Source organism: Bombina bombina, chromosome 3 (genome assembly GCF_027579735.1).
Source record: "Bombina bombina isolate aBomBom1 chromosome 3, aBomBom1.pri, whole genome shotgun sequence".
Classification (NCBI taxonomy): domain Eukaryota; kingdom Metazoa; phylum Chordata; class Amphibia; order Anura; family Bombinatoridae; genus Bombina; species Bombina bombina.
Window position 1 is genome coordinate 1,160,996,572 of NC_069501.1, and position 18,648 is coordinate 1,161,015,219.

Here is an 18,648-nt window from a genome sequence, read left to right on the forward strand (position 1 = left end):
AATATATTTTCTTATATAAATTCATAACTGTGCCACACATATATTTAACAAAGATTTTTTTTTTTGGATAAACCTGTGTTTTAACAAAAAAATAAAAAGGTAAAAGAATAAAGACAATTTTTACCAAGGGGGCCAATATTAGTGGAGGGCACTGTAAGTGCATTGCATCCCTTTGAAGCTAAGTGGATGAAAACATGTTTATGCAATATTCATATGAAATAAAATGTTATACTGTGTATTTACTGTAAATATTTAACATTCCAATGTTTTTCACATAGAGGAATATGCTTTATGTATTTTTAAATACAAATTAATATATATATATATATATATATATATATATATATATATACCTATATAAAATTTTATATATACATATATATATATATATATATATATATATATATATATATATATATGTATATATATATATATATATATATATATATATATATATATATATAAATATATATATATATATATATATATAGATAGCAACAAGAAAAATTCCCTAGTACACGGTTCCCAGACCAAATGAAATGTCCACTGAACTTGGCACAACACAAGCACTTTAGTCAAGGTTATATGTAACAATCCATACCTTTATTGTAGTATTACGGACAAACATTCTGCATACATATGCGTGGTGACTACCAGGAGACACAGGTGTGAGTGGAGTGTGACGTCTTCTGACGCGTTTCACGCTCTTCTGGCGCTTTGTCAAAGATGTGATACTACAATAAAGGTATGGATTGTTACATATAACCTTGACTAAAGTGCTTGTGTTGTGCCAAGTTCAGTGGACATTTCATTTGGTCTGGGAACCGTGTACTAGGGAATTTTTCTTGTTGCTGTTTACAGCTGTGAGCGAGCAGCCCGGTCTGCCAGCTCAGGTTTGTGTAGGGAGAGGCGCCGACACAGCTTCCCTTTTGGCTCCTATTCGACCTAACCGCTCACATTCTTAACTCTCATCCTTCAATTGTACATATATATATATATATATATATATATATATATATATATATATATATATATATATATATATATATATATATACAGCATAAAGAAAACTTGCACTCGCTGGATTTTTTCAAAACAGATTTTACTGTGACCGTGTGACATTTCGGGGATAATATATCCCCTTCCTCAGACACATGTGTTACAAACTAGAGTGCATTTATAACAAACAAATAAAAAAAACACACCCTAATTAGACAAAAAAAAACGTCAAATCAGCAGTGACCACTGAGTCATAATGACAATAATAATACAGTGATTTACATAAACTGTCTGAGTATCAATCTTATTCAGTGTTAATGACTCGAAAGTTAAGAGGGAAGCAAGAGAGCATGGAATACATACAGCGAGGAATATATCAGACCCCAATAAAAATTACCAAAAATAGCGCAATGGCGATCAATCATGGAAAAACGAGAAGCCAAATGTCATAACAATATATATTGTGTTAAGCAAAATAGGGCAACATACCACTTACATATGTTGTGATCCCCTGCAAACAGAAAAGCAGCCATCGGAATCGCTAGTGTAGAAGGGACTTTGCAGTGGGCTATGTGGCAGTTCAGGGGTTAATAGTGTAGTAGGGACATTGCAGTGGGCTATGTGACAGTTTAGGAGTTATTAGAGTAGGTGGTTTATGGCTATTTGGGTAAGCGCGCAAGTAAGGGTTTTTTTTCCCACTTTTCTTACTCCATTGAAGTCTATGGGGAAATACATTAAATCAGTCACGATATTGTAACTTTGGATCTTTGCGCTCATCGAGCTAGCACGCAATTGATAACTTTTTACTTTAAACTTGTAATACGAGCACTACCTGAGCCAAAGTCAAGCATAGTTAGTGCACGAGTAGTAGTAATAAATAGTGCTCCACTCGTAATCTAGCTCAGTATTGGAAACTGCACTGTTAAGTATGTATCTCTCCTCCACCTACAGATACACAGCTGTCAATTTGCTTTTCTAGATACCTGTGATGGACTAAGTCAATAATTTCACTTTTCTTGAGTTCTCAGAATCCTATCAACCTTTATCCACTAAAGACTGATCGCAGTTGACTATTGTAGCAGTACAATACAAAAAGGAAAAGAGCGCAGCTCTGACAACATGTCAAGCCACAGTCCAAAGTGAGATGTAACCAGCCGATTATTAAATAGAAATATAAGTAAACCCACCACACTTCCTTAAAAATGCTTTCAGACCTCCCGACTATCCCCATTCCTTAATTCTCAGCTCTATCCCTCTGATACAGCCATATGCCCTGATTTTGAGAATTTCTCTTGGCCTACTCATAGACCAGCAAAAAATGCCCACAAACTGCCCAGAAATGCCCACTGAGTATCCAGCCACTATTCACCCATGGCCCCATCACAACCTACATGGACCCCCCACAAAAATGTCAAAAGCCCCTTCAATCTCCTAAATCCCTAATACTTTGCTGCATGTGTTGAGAGGTATGTGTTTATGTTGTTGTATTGTTATAATGGTAACCAATCAAGGGCCAGATTAAAAATGGCGCACTACATAACTTGGCTAAACGCACTCAAAGTGAAAATCTATAACAGTCAGGTTAGCGCATACTACTAGTTGAATGTTAAAAGATAGCACTAACGTGCTATCTTCTTCTCCTGTAAAAAAAAAATAGCAGTTATTGCTCACGCTCTAACCCAACACTGCATTAGACTTTATGAGTTAAACCTGAAGTGAGTTAGGAATACTTAAAATTCCTATGTTATTCACAAATAAGAAAATGTTCGTTTTATTTTTACATTTGAATGGGGATCCCACTGCTAAGGCTAATTATATACCTTTATCTATATCCTATCTAGTCAAGCATTTTGCCAAATACTATATCCCTTTTAAAAACTTTTATATTATTATTAATATGATATGTATTTTATTAAAAAGTGTATCTATGTGTGTAATACTTTATTTTAATGTGTTTTGTGCTTTTTTTAACCTTTACAGTTTACTTCAGGTCTGTAGTTGCACTAAATATTCTAGCGCAGGTCCGGCTTTAGCACTAAATATATACTATAATTTGTAATACCAGAGCAAATTAGCGCTGTTGTGATATCCATTGACAGTAATGGTTGCACTTGCGTGAAGTCAGCTGCTCTAACCCGTCTCTGGTTGACACACTTTATTATGGACTTGTAATATCAAAGTTGCAAGCTAATGGTAGCTCGGTCAAGCAACATATATATGCCATAAAGACATTACTTTGACTGGCACCCTGGTTGTTACCTCCATGTTTGTGAGAGTGCAGATACCACTGCTAATTTCATAATATAAGTAAATTGGAGACTTTTTAAAAATAGTATACTCTGTCTGAATCAAAAAATAATGTTTTGAGGTTTCATATCACTTTAAAGGGACAGTTAGTCAAAAATAAACTTTCATGATTCAGATAGAGTATGTCATTTTAAACAACTTTCCAATTTACTTTTATCAATTTTGCTTTGTTCTTTTGGTATTCTTAGTTGAAAGCTAAACCTAGGCTCATGCTAATTTTTTAGCCCTTGAAGACCACCTCTTATCTGAATTCAGTTTGACAATTTTTTTACAACTAGAGGGCATTAGTTCATGTGTGCCATATAGATAATATTGTGCTCATGCACGTGGAGTTAGCTAGGAGTCAGCAGCACTGACTGGCTAAAATGCAAGTCTGTCAAAAGAACTGAAATAAGTGGGCAGTGTGCAGAGGCTTAGATACAAGGTAATCACACAGGTAAAAAGTGTATTAATATATCTGTGTTGGTGATGCAAAACTGTTTTTTATTTTTTATTTTTTTGCTTTTGGAAGAGGGTATTTGAAATGTATTTTTAATATTTAGCGATTGAAAATATAATTAAGAATATCACATTGATAAAGGTGTCTACATTTTAGGAATTTAAAAACTATTTTTTAATTAGTTGCTTTTGTAAGAGGGTATTTGAAATGTATATACTGTATATATAGCTTTTAGAAAAACATGTCCCTGTGCATTGTCTATAGAAAAAAATATTGTATACTTTAAGGGGTTGAATGATCAAGATCCGAACGGGGCTTGATACCCCTGTTTCCGCGCAAGCCTTCAGTCTCGCCGGTAACAGCAGTTATGAAGCAGCGGCCTAAAGACCACTGCTCCATAACTGATCTGCCTGCTCTGAGGCTGCTGACATCAATTCGCCCGATCCTATACAATCAGACTGATTGACACCCCTGCTAGCGACCGATTGGCCGCCAATCTGCAGGGGCCGCATTGCACAAGCAGTTCACAAGCTTTATTGATGTGCGGCGGACATGATACGCTACATTGTATCATGTCCGTCCGCACTGTAATAAATTGGCCCCTAACAGTAAAATAATAGTGTTGAAAAAAGAATATTGATTTTTTTTTTAATTAAAGTAAAAGTCATCCCTAGCATTTTTGAAATACTAGGATTTACTATAGAAACAAATTAAGGGGACTTTCATTCATGAAGTATAACATACTTCATGCAAAAAGCTACTTTATTTGTTTCAAGCGATCACTGTTCTTAGCTGTTACGGCAGCCCACAACAGATCACTGTTTTGCTTTAGAGGTGATGTTTTCACCTCTTAGTCAATAGCCGTGCGGTAAATCCGGCTTGGCGCCGTTGGGAGACGGATTTCTCGCACGCTATTTGCTAAGAGGTGAAAACGTCACCTCTTAGCAAAATAAATTTCTGCTATGGGCTGCCTGAGCAGCTAAAAACGGCGATTGCTTGAAACAAATAAAGGAGTTTTCTGCATGAACTATTTTATTCTTCATGAATGAAAGTCCCCTTTATTTGTTTGAATAGTCAATCCTAGCATTTCACAAACACTAGGGTTGACTTTCACTTTAATTATGTGTTACATATTGTGATTTTATTATGTTTTGTTACAGAAATGTTTTGCTAAACCATGATCCAGATGTTGTAGGTGATATAAAGTGTAAAATATTAATGCAACCAGAGTAATGTATTAATAAGCGGACAGCTAAAATATGCCATCATGGTTGTGAACAAGAGTTTATTGTTGAATTCCAGTTGTATGGAAAAAAGTTTCTAAGACAACAAATCATTAAGAAAACCGTATAAGGGTTGCTGGGGCAACAGAGTTCTGCACAAATGAGACATTTCTAAAGATTTTCCTCTTTATCTGTAAAATGCACCCAAGTAGTAGAGCAATCAATTAAAATCTAAGTTGCCTAAAAATAACCTAGTTAAAACTTTTTTTCTTCCAAGAAATTAATTAGCAATAAAGTTTGTAGCAAAAATATTCTGCATGGTCCTAATCTTAAAGGGACAGTCTAGGCCAAAATAAACTTTCATGATTCAGATAGAGCATGTCATTTTAAACAATTTTCCAATTTACTTTTATCACCAATTTTGCTTTGTTCTCTTGGCATTCTTAGTTGAAAGCTTAACCTAGGAGGTTCATATGCTAATTTCTTAGACCTTGAAGGCCACCTCTTTTCAGAATGCATTTTAACAGTTTTTCACCACTAGAGGGTGTTAGTTCATGTGTTTTGTATAGATAACACTGTGCTCGTGTACGTGAAGTTATCTGGGAGCAGGCACTGATTGGCTAAACTGCAAGTCTGTCAAAAGAACTGAAACAAAGGAGCAGTTTGCAGAGGCTTAGATACAAGATAATCACAGAGGTTAAAAGTATATTAATATATCTATGTTGGTTACGCAAAACTGGGGAATGGGTAATAAAGGGATTATCTATCTTTAAAAACAATACAAATTCTGGTGTAGACTGTTCCCTTAAAAGTAGAATTTGTAAACAGGAATTTTAAAGAGATATGTAGAGCAAAATATTTTCTTCATGATTCAGTTTGATTTTGTTTTTTTAGAATTTACTTCTATTATCAAATTGGCTTAGTTATTAAGGTATGCTTTGTTGAAAAGCATACCTAAGTAGGCTCAGTAGCTTGAAGCTAGTTGCACAATGGTTTATTGATGTGCTTAGTTAGCTCCCAGTTGTACATTGCTCCTCCTTCAACAAAGAGAGTGAAGCAAAATTGTTAATAGAAGTAAATTGTAAAGTTATTTAAAAATGTACGCTCTATCTTAATCACAAAAGAAAAATGTGGGTTTTCATGTCCCTTTAAGTAGCGCGTAACAGAAAATGTGTTGGAAATTTAAATTATTCTATTCTTTTTTCATTGCACTGTTTAATTTTTATATTGTTATTTTTTATGTAGTACTGTATATAGATGTGAGTAGTTTATAAGATTAACGAAAATCATTTGTCTGCATGTGCTATAATAAGAGCTGTCCAGATTATGGAGGGTATAAAGTTGCTTGGACATCTCAAATTTTAATATATGATAATGAATTACATACATGACATATTGAAGATAAAGATTTTTGGTTTAATATATATGATGATAGATACATAGATAGATAGATAGATAGATAGATAGATAGATAGATAGATAGATAGATAGATAGATGATAGATGATAGATAGATATATGATAGATGATACATAGATAGATAGATAGATAGATAGATAGATAGATAGATAGATAGATAGATAGATAGATAGATAGATAGAACGAACAATAAATAGATAGATAGATGATAGATAGATTTATGATGATAGATAGATAGATAGATAGATAGATAGATAGATAGATAGATAGATAGATAGATAGATAGATAGATAGATAGATGATAAATAGATAGATAGAACAATAAATGGATAGATAGATAGATGATAGATTGATAGATGGATAGATAGATAGATGGTAGATAGATAGATGATAAATAGATAGATAGATAGATAGATAGATAGATAATAGATACCTGTAGATATATGATAGATAGATGATAGATAATAGATAGATATATGATAGATAGATAGATAGATAGATAGATAGATAGATAGATAGATAGATAGATAGATAGATGGATAGATAGATAGATGATAGATAGTCAGACAGACAGATAGATAGATAAATTATAGATACATAGATAGATAGATAGATAGATAGATAGATAGATAGATAGATAGATATAGGTAGATTGATCAGAAATATTCTGGTGGATGCTTGGGCCTGTATATGCATATTTTCTTCTGCTATGTTCTATTGCTTGCTTTGCATTTGACCCTCTGTCCCATTTATCACACCTTTGTCTCACTATACAGTTTTCAAATGAATTTTGTTTGCAAGTACAGTATATTTTCTGAATGCTCTATGGAACACTTTTCTAATATATATCAGGGAAAAAAAAGGAGGCAAAGACAACAATAAATCAAATCATTTAGCTTTGCTTTGCAAGAAATGTTGCATAATACTGGTCACAATAACAGAACACTTATGCTTCAGTGACTTCATAATTTTCAAAACAGAAATGTGTTTACAAAGACCAAAAGGAAAATAACTTAGAGTCAACATTAATCAGATAAATCATATTTTCTTTGATGCAGCTAATCACAAAAGTAAAATCCATTTAAAATATTATTTTTAGTAGATTATATTATGCCGTTTTAATTTACTAAAGCTCAAAACAGTAATCTTCTATACCTTTATGGATACTAGCGTTTTCTAAAGTTTTTTAAATGTATAATTCAAATTTATTTTTTCACTTTACTATTGTGCTACATTTATAAAAACATTTTTTTCTAGGATTCTTATTTAATTATCTCACAAATATAGGATATTACATAACACTGCTAACCATCACCCTACCATTTTATATGGAATTGTTCCAGGGGCCAAGTGACATTATACTCATACGTATGCTAAAGGCAGTACCTCAAATATATTTTGAATATAAATGGTTAAAAGTATACAAAAAAAATAGTCACTATTAATAAATTAAATTGAACTCTATATAATACTAGACATGTGCACGGGACAAAAATTTGTTTAGTCCAAAAGATTCATTACAGATTTTTCTAACGTTCGGTTCATTCGAATTTTGCCCATGCAGGCATTCAGTTTGGCCAAATTTTGGATTTGGATTCATTACCGTTATTTCCAATAGGAACAGCAAATAAAGATAATTAATATCAACAAAATGTTATTTTATAGGATTTGAATAATTAAAAGAACCTATTTTTCAATGTTAAAAGAACATACAACCCATGCTTGACTAAAATCCAGCATTTAGTGCCGGGCAGGCTGTCTCTAACATCAGTCATTAGTAATAATATTGCAGGATTGGACATGGGACAATGGAGAAATGAATGGTACATCATTACAATCAAAGAAACTCATTATCATAACAATAATCCCCTTTCGCTGCTCATATTTGCCCTAACAATAGAACCATTGGCACAGGCGATACAAATTTCTAATATAGTTCAAGGGGCCAAGATTGGAGATGTGTGTGAAAAAATTATGCTTTTTGCTGATGATATTAGTCTCCTGCTTTCTAATCCGATTAATTCTATTCCTGAGGTTTTTCATCTGATTGAGGAATTTGGTAAAATCAGCTATTATAAAGATAATTTCTGAAAAACGGAGGCCTTACCTATTAATATTCGCCAGTTTGAGTTAGAAATTCTAAAATCTAGCTATAGCTTTTTATGGTCCAGTAAAACTACTAAGCTCCAAGAAATGCATTTAGGTCCAAATATTAATGTAGTTAAATTGATAAAAACTATGAGGAGCTTCTACAGGAGGTCAGGAAAATTCTACAATCCTGGGATTATACCCAAGATCTCCATTTGCGCTAACCCGAGATGCGCAAATTTAGATAGCGCGAGAGCAGACGCGTTTACTTTCAACTTGTAATAAGCGCACTAATTGGTACGCCACTTGTAATCTGGTCCTTACTTAGATACTCGGCTATAATTAACCAATACGGACAAGGGCCCCAAGTTATGAAAGTCTGGCGGACCTGATCCGACAGTACGGATCAGGTCCGCCAGACTTCGCTGAATATGGCGAGCAATATGATCGCCATATTCAGCATTGTACCAGCAGCTCACAAGAGCTGCTGGTGCAACGGCGCCCCCTGCAGACTCGCGGCCAATCGGCCGCCAGCAGGGGTTTGTCAATCAACCCGATCGTACTCGATCGGGTTGATTTCCGGCGATGTGTGTCCGCCTGCTCAGAGCAGACGGACAGGTTATGGAGCAGCGGTCTTTGTACAGACCTTGATACATATGCCCCAAGATCTTTATGTACTTATTGTTCTCTTCTTGATAGCTTATATCAACAGAGAGGTACTGTTAAGTCCATTAGATTGTAAAGATAATTTTTACTCAAGTTCTAATATTGAGATTTAGTTTAGTTATGTTTCATTAAATTGATCCATTGAAGTGTGACTAGGACTGTAATGTTTTTTCTTGTATTTTATTCTTGGAACGATCTCTTTTTTCCTGTGCTTGACATTGTTAAATGAGCAATATTCCATTTGTCAGCATGACACCGAAAAGGTTGTTATGGTTCTATAAAGTTTGTAAACTGAAAAAAAATCAATACTAAAAAAATAAATGTATGCGGACAAAGAAGGTAAACTTTGCTTTAGGAATTGATGATGGTTAATGGGTTAAGTGCAGTTTTTCATGTAATTAATACATTCAGCTCATATAATTTTACATATTTATATCATTTTTTTTTAATGCCCAAACCTTTAAAACCATTCTTAATATAAAAGTAGTTGTATAAATAATGTGTGATTTAAAGGGACACTGAACCCATTTTTTTTTCTTTTGTGATTCAGGTAGAGCGTGCCATTTTAAGCAACTTTCTATTTTACTCCTATTAGCACTTTTTCTTCGTTCTCTTGCTTTCTTTATTTGAAAAAGCAGGCATCTAAGCTATTTTTTTGGTTCAGATAGAGCATGGAAAGCACTTGTTTATTGGTTGGTGAATTTATCCACCAATCAGCAAGAACAACCAAGTGTGTTCATCAAAAATGGGCCGGCATCTAAATTTATATTCTTGCATTTCAAATAAAGACATCAAGAGAATGAAGAGAATTTGATAATAGGAGTAAATTAGAATGTTGCTTAAAATTGCTGCTCTATCTGAATCACAAAAGAAAAAAATTGGGTTCAGTGTCCCTTTAAGCAATGGTTTTACATTTTTATTAAACAAGAAAACAGTTGTTATTGAGCATGCGTGTTTTAAAAAAATAAACTAAAACATTTTAATAAGTTATTCTGTTCAAAAAAACTAAAATATTTTCAAGAGGTCAAGGTTGCTGAAGCAGAAAAGTCCAAAAACTCTATGAAAATACCAGTGTTGAATCACTTTATTGCAAAGGAGTGGTGGTGTCTGCAAAAGTCTTATTAGATTGTAAGGGTATTGAATTTGAGACCCACAAAAAAGACAAAGAACAAATTTAACACTGTTCTTCAAATGGATAAAAATAGACCATGTAGTTACACATTGCATTTTATAAATTTAATATAACCTGACATAGCAAGATATGTGAATTTATTTTATATTTGTCTCAGTTTTAGTGCAATGCTCAACAAACCTAAGCACAAGCGAGCCATTGGTCACCTAAAATAGGACCTCAAAAACACCCATGGGTGCCCCCTCTATCACACCCGACCACCACTAAGCACACTTAAATTTAGCTTGGTGGGGCTGAATCTTTTCTTGGACTTGCGCTTTGAAATACAAATCCAATATACTGTGTGTGTATATATATATATATATATATATATATATATATATATATATATATATATATATATATATATATATATATATATATATATATATAAAACAGTATTTTTGAAGCAAAAAAACTGAGAATTTGCATACCTAATTTGCATATCTTACCCACAATTCTCTTGTGCATTGTAAACATTGCATATTAAGAATTTCTGGGGGAAAGCAAGCGGGGATACTTGCTTAGATGTACTAATTTCCTATGCAAATATTTACATTGATTTAATTTTGAGACATGGAGGATTTTAATTTCAGTTTTTTATCTCCCCCACCATAATTTTAATGAATTTTGGTTTAACCATGAAAATAGCTTTTCTAATACAGCAACCAGAAATATATCTCCTACTGATGAGTTCTAAAAAGAACGAGAGGCTTGTATAGTGAGTGATTTCTGGTTTGCTGTCATATTCCTGTTTTAAAAGGATTGCTGTGTTAAAACAGTATTTTTGAAGCAAAAAAACTGAGAATTTGCATATCTTACCCACAATTCTCTTGTGCATTGGAAACATTGCATATTAAGAATTTCTGGGGGAAAGCAAGCGGGGATACTTGCTTAGATGTACTAATTTCCTATGCAAATATTTACATTTATTTAATTTTGAGACATGGAGGATTTTAATTTCAGTTTTTTATCGCCCCCCCCCCCATAATTTTAATGAATTTTGGTTTAACCATGAAAATAGCTTTTCCAATACAGCAACCAGAAATCTATCTCCTACTGATGAGTTCTAAAAAAGAACGAAACAGGCTGTCTAGTGAGTGATTTCTGGTTTGCTGTCATATTCCTGTTTAAAAGGATCGCTGTGTTAAAACAGTATTTTTGAAGCAAAAAAACTGAGAATTTGCATATCTTACCCACAATTCTCTTGTGCATTGTAAACATTGCATATTAAGTATTTCTGGGGGAAAGCAAGCGGGGATACTTGCTTAGATGTACTAATTTCCTATGCAAATATTTACATTGATTTATATATATATATATATATATATATATATGTATATAATAAATATATACACATACATATATGTATATATGTATATATACATACTTCTCTACAAATATATGTATTTGTGTGTGTGTGTATATATATATATATATATATATATATATATATATATATATATATATATATATAAATACATATATTTCTTTTATTGTATTAGGTTATTTTAAATATACATACTCACATGTATGGATTGATATGTTTATGCAATGTTCAAGATATTTATAGATAGATAGATAGATAGATAGATAGATAGATAGATACTGAGGCAGAGGTACGGTATGATCATCTATTCATGTTGTTACATTACAGCAGCTCATACCAGTATTTATTAAAGGGACATGAAACCCACATTTTTTCTTTCATGATGCAGAAAGAGCATGCAATTTTTAAAAACTTTCCAGTTTACTTATATTATCTAATTTGCTTCATTATCTTGATATCATATGTTGAGAAGCATATCTAAATAGGCACAGTAGCTGCTGATTAGTGGCTGTCCGTAGATGTAATTGGATCAACCATCTGCATTGCTATTTCTTCAACAAAGGATATCTTTAGAATAAAGCAAATTAAATAATAGAAATACATTTGAATGCTGTTTAAAATTTTCTCTATCTGAACCATGAAATAAATATTTTTGGGTTTCATGTCCCTTTAAGGCTTGTATGTTGGTATTCTGACTAAGAAACCTCTTCATAATGACGTATTGAGAAAAATGCATAGGAGTCAGCTTGTAAAGTTAACATTTTTAAGTGGCTTTGCACATAAATTGTTGTCTCGTTATATGCTGTAAATATATCAAACACAAGAGTTTCAACAGATTGCACATGTAGTATCTAAAACTTTCATATTTAATAATTATTTTATAAAGTAGCAGAACCCTAGGATCATAAACAATTCTAAAAATATATAAAAGCTGTTAGAAATTAATTTAATAAGCGTAAATATAAAATATGAATATAAATACTTACCACAGGTATAACAGCAGCATAAACCTACTGTATATGTATGCCATACCAATCTTATCCACAATGTTATAAAGCAAACAACATGATTTGGGATTTTTAGGTTTTATTTTTTTAGATTCCTATTAAGCTGAACTTAGGATGTATGATTTCTCCTTTCCCATCATTTTAGATAAAATTATTGTAATTAAAAGTCGGAAAAGAAAAATTTGTGCAACTGAATATAAATGAGATGCTCTGCCAAACAGTCGCCTAGATTTAGAGTTTTGCGGCCAAAGGGGTGTGTTAGCTACGCGTGTTTTTTCCCCCCCGCACCTTTTAAACAACGCTGGTATTTAGAGTTCTCAGAAGGGCTTCGTTAGGGATGCAGCCAGCTTCAAAAAACGTGCTCGTGCACGATTCCCCCGTAGGAAATAATGGGGCAGTTTGAGCTGAAAAAAAACCTAACACCTGTAAAAAAGCAGCGTTCAGCTCCTAACGCAGCCCCATTGTTTCCTATGGGGAAACACTTCCTAAGTCTGCACCTAACACCCTAACATGAACCCAGAGTCTAAACACCCCTAACCTTACACTTATTAACCCCTAATCTGCCGCCCCCGCTATCGCTGACCCCTGCATATTATTTTTAACCCCTTATCTGCCGCTCCGTACACCGCCGCAACCTACGTTATCCCTATGTACCCCTAATCTGCTGCCCCTAACACCGCTGACCCCTATATTATATTTATTAACCCCTAATCTGCCGCCCCCAACGTCGCTGCCGCCACCTACCTACAATTATTAACCCCTAATCTGCCGACCGGACCTCACCGCTACTCTAATAAATGTATTAACCCCTAAAGCTAAGTCTAACCCTAACACTAACACCCCCCTAAGTTAAATATAATTGTATTCTAACAAAATAAAATAATTCTTATTAAATAAATTAATCCTATTTAAAGCTAAATACTTAGCTGTAAAATAAACCCTAATATAGCTACAATATAAATAATAATTATATTGTAGCTATTTTAGGATTAATATTTATTTTACAGGCAACTTTGTATTTATTTTAACCAGGTACAATAGCTATTAAATAGTTAATAACTATTTAATAGTTACCTAGTTAAAATAATTACAAAATTACCTGTAAAATAAATCCTAACCTAAGTTACAATTAAACCTAATACTACACTATCAATAAATTAATTAAATAAACTATTTACAATTATCTACAATTAAATCAAATAAACTAAATTACAAAAAAGACAAACACTGAATTACAAAAACAAACAGTAAATTACAAAAAATAAAAAAAGATTACAAGAATTTAAAACTAATTACACCTACTGTAAGCCCCCTAAAAAAAATAACAAAGCCCCCCAAAATAAAAAAATGCCCTACCCTATTCTAAAATAAAAATTTTACAGCTCTTTTACCTTACCAGCCCTTAAAAGGGCCTTTTGCGGGGCATGCCCCAAAGAAAACAGCTCTTTTGCATTTAAATAAACATACAAACCCCCCCCAACATTACAACCCAACACCCACATATCCCTAATCTAACCCAAACCCCCCTTAAAAAACTTAACACTAAGCCCCTGAAGATCTTCCTACCTTGTCTTCACCACACCGGGTATCACCGATCCGTCCACAAGAGGGTCCGAAGTCTTCATCCTATCCGGCAAGAAGAGGTCCAGAAGAGGCTCCGAAGTCTTCATCCTATCCGGCAAGAAGAGGAGATCCGGACCGGCAAACATCTTCATCCAAGCGGCATCTTCTTTCTTCTTCCATCCGGCGCAGAGCGGGACCATCTTGAAGCAGCCAACGCGGATCCATCCTCTTCTAACGACGTCCTAAGTCTCTAATATAATGAAATAATTACAAAATAATTACAAAGTAACTTATTAAGAAGTCTGCCAAAGTGTATTGCCACTACAACCAGTACTTTACAAGGAAGGGGTAACACTCCATTTCAAACACACAACAAAAAATATAAACTGAGATTAAGCTTAGCCTTAACCATCCTTCTTTAGAATTATCTATTGGCAGATGAAGCAGCCTAAATATATATATTTTTAAGCAAAAGAAACAACTATATATTATATAAGATCTAACATCTTATGAGACTGTAATAAATATTTACTATAAAGTACAAAAGATCTTAAAATCAGATGAGACCATTAGAAACCATCAGAGATATATATATATTTTTTTCAAACTGCCAGAGAGTGCAATAAACATTTGGGTAATACAGTAAACTAAGCTGTCAGCATATTTAGACAGCAGTTGAAACAGTGACAGAATCTAGGTTGTCACCTAACAGTGGTTACAGATTGACAGTACTGCCCACTTCATACCAAACACAGTATTTAATCCTCTATATTAATAGTGATTAAGGACTTGTAAAACAGCATAGCAAAATTACAATATAAGTAACAAGACAGAATACAAACTAGACATTGTAATATGTAATCCTAGACCAGTCCTAAACTGTGCAACTTTGTTTTTACTCTAAACACTTAGCAAGACTATGCTAATTCTAATTTAGAAGTATTAGAAAAAGAACATTCTACTTACTATTACAGTGGTACAAGCTCTATATATATAACGCAAATACCTAGAGGATCAGATTAAACAGATCCTCATAGATACTACAGACCTAAGATCAATTAAATCATTTTGAAAGGTATTACAACTACTTCATTTGATTAGAGAATATTGGATTAAAATTAATCCGACCAAATCCTGTGTTTTTAACATTGTAAATATGTGGATTGTGTTTGAGTTTTTGTTTTTGTTTTAAACTATCCAATAAAGGTTATATTTTAAAATTTCAAAGCACTCCTTCTCCCTAGATATTCAGTCTCTATCCAATTTATGCCATCTATGATAGGGGGACGAGTGCTACCCAGGTGTACAATTCTATCAATCCTCGGATTGAATTTTTGTGTTTGTATTTATTTTAACTAGGTACAATAGTTATTAAATAGTTATTAACTATTTAATAGCTACCTAGTTAAAATAAATACAAATTTACCTGTAAAATAAAACCTAACCTAAGTTACAATTACACCTAACACTACACTATAATTAAATTAATTCCCTAAACTAACTACAATTAAATACAATTTAAATGAATTATCTAAATTACGAAAAAAAAATAATAATAAAATAATTACAATTTTTTTAAACTAATTACACCTAATCTAATCCCCCTAATAAAATAAAAAAGCCCCCCCAAATAATAAAAAGCCCTACCCTATACTAAATTACAAATAGCCCTTAAAAGGGCTTTTTTTTGTGGGGCATTGCCCCAAAGTAATCAGCTCTTTTACCTGTTAAAAAAATATTCAATACCCCCCCAACATACAACCCACCACCCACACACCCAACCCTACTCTAAAACCCACCCAATCCCCCCTTAAAAAAAACCCTTGAAGATCACCCTACCCTGAGACGTCTTTACCCAACTGGGCAGAAGTGGTCCTCCAGACGGGCAGAAGTCTTCATCCTATCCGGGCAGAAGAGGACCTCCAGACGGGCAGAAGTCTACATCCAGATGGCATCTTCTATCTTCATCCATCCGGAGCGGGTCCATCTTCAAGACATCCGACGCGGAGCATCCTCTTCATTCGACGGCCGACGACTAAATGACGGTACCAGCCAATCGGAATTAAGGTAGAAAAAATTATATTGGCTTATCCAATCAGCCAATAGGATTGAGATTGCATTCTATTGGCTGTTCCAATCAGCCAATAGAATGCAAGCTCAATCCTATTGGCTGATTGGATCAGCCAATAGGATTGAACTTCAATACTATTGGCTGATTGGATGAGCCAATAGGATGTTTTCTACCTTAATTCTGAGAATTCTATCAGCCAATCGGAATTGAAGGGACGCCATCTTGGATGATGTCACTTAAAGGTACCGTCATTTAGTCGTCGGCCGTCGGATGAAGAGGATGCTCCGCGTCGGATGTCTTGAAGATGGACCCGCTCCGCTCCGGAAGGATGAAGATAGAAGATGCTGTCTGGATGAAGACTTTTGCCCGTCTGGAGGTCCTCTTCTGCCCGGATAGGATGAAGACTTCTGCCCGTCTGGAGTACCACTGCTGCCCGGTTGGGTGAAGATGTCTCAAGGTAGGGTGATCTTCAAGGGGTTAGTGTTAGGTTTTATTAAGGGGGGGATTAGGTAGGTTTTAGAGTAGGGTTGGGTGTGTGGGTGGTGGGTTGTAATGTTGGGGGGTATTGTATTTTTTTTAACAGGTAAAAGAGCTGATTACTTTGGGGCAATGCCCTGCAAAAAGCCCTTTTAAGGGCTATTTGTAATTTAGTATAGGGTTGGGCTTTTTATTTTATTAGGGGGATTAGATTAGGTGTAATTAGTTTAATTTTTTTTTTAATTATTTTATTATTTTCATTTTAATTTAGATAATTGTATTTAATTGTAGTTAGTTTAGGTTATTAATTTAATTATAGTGTATGTAACTATTAGTTATATTGTAGCTACCTTAGGGTTTATTTTACATGTAAGTATTTAGTTTTAAATAGGAATAATGTAATTAATTGTAGTAATTTTATTTAGATTATTTTAAATTATATTTAAGTTAGGGGGGGTTAGGGTTAGACTTAGGTTTAGGGGTTAATATATTTATTATAGTGGCGGTGACGTTGGCGGCGGCAGATTAGGGGTTAATAAGTGTAGGTAGGTTGCGGCGACATTGGGGGCGGCAGATTAGGGGTTAATAAATATAATGTAGGTGTCGGCGATATTGGGGGCAGCAGATTAGGGGTTCATAAATATAATGTAGGTGGCGGCGGTGTCCGGAGCGGCAGATTAGGGGTTAATAAGTGTAAGATTAGGGGTGTTTAGACTCGGGGTTCATGTTAGGGTGTTAGGTGTAGACATAAAATGTATTTCCCCATAGGAATCAATGGGGCTGCGTTAGGAGCTGAACGCTGCTTTTTTGCAGGTGTTAGGTTTTTCTTCAGCCGATTCTGCCCTATTGATTCCTATGGGGAAATCATGCATGAGCACGTTTTGCCATTTTACCGCTACCGTAAGCAGCGCTGGTATTGAGGTGAGATGTGGAGCTAAATTCTGCTCTACGCTCACTTTTTTGCGGATAACGCCGGGTTTCTAAAAACCTGTAATACCAGCGTTGTCTTAAGTGAGAGGTAAGGAAAAACTGTGTGTTTGCACCGCACACCATTACCGACAAAAACTCATAATCTAGGCGTATCTGTTTTCAGATTTTTTTAATTGCTTTAAGAAAAAACTGAGCTTTGCTATGTGATAAAACTTGAAGAATAGGAATATTAAACGGAATAAGATCAGATGACTGCTGAATGGAGAACCTTTTTGCTTTGTTAACATAAAGCCACTGGCAATATATACATGCAGGGGTGGGAAAATATCACTCCTGATTTACAATAAAAAAATTGACAGTTGAACTTACATTAAACAATTAGAATGTCTACACATTTAAAATAAGCAGTCAAACCCCTGAATTTTGTTTTTAGCCAGAAAAGCATTTAAGCAATTTTCACATTTATCTAAGGTTGTTGGAGTCATTACCTCCTTAGGGAAGGTTTTCCACAACATGATTGCCTGCACCGTGAAAAAAATATTTACTTTGCTGGAGATTAAATCTCCTCTAGCCTTAAATTATAAACTCTTGTCACAAACAACTGCCTTGGAATAAACAGTAAACACAACCAATTTGGCAAACCTCTCTTCATAGTTTAAATAGTTCATTCCCCTTAGTTTTGTGGACCTTCTCTGAACTTTTTCTAATTCTGCAATGTCCCTTTTTAAATTTGGTCCCTAAAACTGCACTCCATACTCAAGGTGAGATCTTACCAGGGATTTATATATCAACAGCATTTTGCTTTCCTCCCTTGTATCAATGACTCTTTAAATACATGCTAGTATCTTATTAGCCTTAGAAGCTGCTGCCTTGCATTACACACTTATTTTTAGCTTGTTATATATATATATATATATATATATATATATATATATATATATATATATATATATATATAT

At 33.9% G+C, this 18,648-nt stretch overlaps 1 protein-coding gene across 1 annotated transcript in view; it reads left to right on the top strand.

Annotated features, from left to right (window-relative positions):
- The window catches only part of PDGFD (platelet derived growth factor D), a 584,798-nt gene that overhangs the window by 219,980 nt on the left and 346,170 nt on the right, over window positions 1–18,648 (top strand). The window lies entirely within an intron of this gene.